The sequence below is a fragment of the Galeopterus variegatus genome, unplaced genomic scaffold (assembly GCF_000696425.1).
Source record: "Galeopterus variegatus unplaced genomic scaffold, G_variegatus-3.0.2 Scaffold3648, whole genome shotgun sequence".
Classification (NCBI taxonomy): Eukaryota; Metazoa; Chordata; class Mammalia; order Dermoptera; family Cynocephalidae; genus Galeopterus; species Galeopterus variegatus.
Genome location: NW_007729759.1, coordinates 159,281 through 162,688, shown reverse-complemented (window position 1 = coordinate 162,688; position 3,408 = coordinate 159,281). Strand labels below are relative to the sequence as shown.

The 3,408-nt window shown below is 38.4% G+C and overlaps 1 protein-coding gene across 1 annotated transcript in view; it reads right to left on the bottom strand.

The window, feature by feature from the left end:
• The window catches only part of XRN1 (5'-3' exoribonuclease 1), a 137,081-nt gene that overhangs the window by 56,031 nt on the left and 77,642 nt on the right, over positions 1-3,408 (bottom strand). The gene's annotated exons all lie outside the window — the stretch shown is intronic.

Here is a 3,408-nt window from a genome sequence, read left to right as displayed (position 1 = left end):
CTTATTCAAATGCTTCTTTTTTATTCTAAAAAGAGTTATATAAAATGGTTAACAAAGATTTACGTTAAAAAAAGGTAAAGTATTGATTTATCACAATACTGTGGGTTTTGTGGTACTTACAAAAATTAAGGTGGCATTCATTTTACAAAGCTTTTGCCTTTGAAATATATTGTAAAATATGATGTTTGAATCTTTTGATTATCTAAAACATGCTTGAAGAAGAGATTTCTCCAATCTTTCTACTTGTTAATTCTGTGAACTCACACTTAATTACTCTAAGCATCAGCTTCCTTCCATCTGTAAGATGGAAATAACATTATCTGCTCTATTTATTAAAAGTGTGAGAATAATTTATTTACGTTGCAATCCATGAACTCCTATTAATAATAATTTTTTTTAAAAGTGAATTTTACCTAATGAGAAAAATAGGATCAGTTTAATTATATGGTAGCCACCTATACTTAGAACTCAGCTTATGGAAATAAGTACAAATGGACATAAAACAGTCCCCAAGCTACAGAGTCCATAAACAATAGAGTTCATGCATTTATATACTATAAAATGCTCTATAAAGCCTTTAAACAGTGTCTGTTTTCTTCTATTATGAGACACTTCATTCATTTTTTCAATAAATGTTTACTGAGTTCCATTTATGCACCATGTACTGATCCAAATACTGGGGCTAATGCAGAGTAGTGGATTTATTTATGTACCCCCCAAACTTACTGAAGCTTGAATTGTGTCACCCAAGTTTCATGTATTATAAACTTGGCCCCCACTGTGACTGTTAAGAAGGTGGGAAATCCTACTATGGTAATTGAAAGGTAGAGCCTTGAAGAGGTGATTAGATTGTAGGACCATGCTGTAGTGAATGGATTAAAAATGGTGGTCAGGGGCGTGATTCTGAGGGCTTTAAAAGAAGAGAAAGGAGAGTCTGTTTTTCTCTCTCTGCTTCCACCATTTTACAATGCGAGACTATTGGGTCACTGTTGCCACCACCAAGGGTCTCACCAGATGTGTTCCCTGGACTTTGGACTTCCCAGCCTCAGAAACTGTAAGCAATGTTTCATTTTCTTTATAAAATACTAGTTCCGTGTATTTTGTTATAAGCAATAGAATCAGAGTAAGAAATGCAGTGAACTGTTCCTTTATTCTAGTTGAGGGAGCATACAAGAAACAAAATAAGGAAAATATATAGCATGTTTGTAGGTACAAAGCTTAGAGAAAAATGAAGCAGGTAAGAAGGATCAGCAGTGTAGGGAGATATTGCAGTTTTAATAGGTGAACAGTGAAGGCCTTATTGACAAAGAGTTTGTTTCCAGCCTTCAGCAGACTAGATGGACTAAAAGAGTACAACTGGTACCTACTGACAACAGAAAGAAGGAACAATGTGAGAAGAGATTTAAAGGAACTTTAAAAAGCAGACACAAGAACTGTGCCTAGAGTTCTAAACATTAATAACAACCAATATGCTCTAATACATTCCTAGGCATTATTACACTACAGTATTGACTGGAAGACATGACTATCAAACCTGATTCATTAGGCAAATGAATAAACTGGGTAATTTTCATAACAGGACCCAATCAATAGCTAATGGATGAGAAGTTTGGGGACTGGCTACTCAAAATGTGATCACCTGGTAGCTTGTAAGAAATGCAGAATCTCACTCTCTGCCCAGAAGCAGGCAAGAGAGCACACCCAGGGTCCTAGACAAGGAGCCGAGGGCCACAACCCCCTCCACCCAAAAGCAGGGAAGACAACATGCCCAGGGTCCTAGGCAAGGAGCCCAGGGCCCTAGGCAAGGAGCCAAGGGCAGTACTCCCTGCCCAAAAGCAGGCAAAAGAGCACGCCGAAAACACCACTCACATGTGGGTGGCCCACCACAGCCACCTCCACAGCCATGGCTGCCAAAAAGGCAGCTTGACGCCACAGCTGCAGCCACAGCCACCATTCAGATGGCCCACAAGACACTCGACTGCACTGACACAAGGAGAGTCAACAGCAGAGACCAGAAAAAGAATAGGATGTCTCTCTTCTCAAAGCCCCTCCAGAGTAACAGAAGAAATAACTGCCCTACCAGATGATGATATGTCAATGTAGAGATACTAGAAATATGAAAACCCAAGAAAATATGATACCACCAAAAGAATACAGTAATTCTTAAATACCAGGCCCTATAGAGCAGGAAAGCCTTGAAATGACAGAAAAGGAATACAGAGCAACAATCTTAAGGAAACTCACTGAGATACAAGAATAATCATAATCATAGACAACATAATGAAATGAGCAAAAAGAAAATCCAGGTTATAAAGGAGGAAATTTACAAAGAGATTAATACCTTACAAAAGAATGTAGCAGAACTCATGGAACTAAAAGAGTCACTTAACAAGATAACAAACACAACCAAAGCTTAAGCAGCAGGCTACAACAAGCAGACAAAGAATTTCTGACCTTGAAAACAGTCTTTTCAAAATAACCCAGGCAGAAAATAAAAGGAGAAAAGAATTTTAAAAGATTAAGAAAATCTAAGAGAGCTACCAGACAACCTTAAGCAGAAAAATATTCAAAACATGGGTGTTCCAGAAGGGGTGGAGAAAGGAAAAGGCATGGAAAACCTATTCAACAAAATAATAATGGAAAATTCCAGGTACAGGGACAGATATGCACTTTCAGATCCAGGAGGCTCCGAGATTCAACCCCAAAAGATCCTCTCTAAGACATGTTCTATTCAAACTGGCAAAGCTCAAAGGCAAGGAGAGAATCATAAAAGAAGCAAGAGAAAAGTGTCAAGTCACCTATAAGGCATCCCCTATCAGATGAACAGCAGACTTCTTAATAGAAACTCTATAGGCCTGAAGAAAATGGGATGACACATCCAAAATACTAAAAGAAAAAAACTGCCAGGCAAGAATACAATACCGAGCAAGGCTATCCTTCAGAAATAAGGGGAAAATAGTATATATTCCAGACAAACAAAATCTGTGGGAGTTTACCACCACATAACGAGCCCTATAAGAAATCCTCAAGTAAGAACTGCATCCGGAATCCAAAAAACAATGATCATTACCACAAATACACAAGAAAGAACAAAATCCACAGGTAGAACAAAAAATGCCAATGAGAAAGACAATGAAACTAAATCTTTCCACCATAAAAAGCCATAGTGACAATGTAATAATGCTCCTATTTTTTCTGATTTTAGTAATTTTGGTCTTTTCTCTTTTTTCTTGGTCTGTTTAGATAAAGGTTTGCAAATTTTGTTGATCTTTTTTTTTCCTTTTTGTCTTTTTTCATGTCCGGCAATGGATCGCAACCTTCAGTGTCGCGTCCGTACCGGACCGGGACCGGCAACGGGATCGCAACCCTCGGCGTTGCACCCGCACCTCGCTCAGCCAGTGAGCAGGA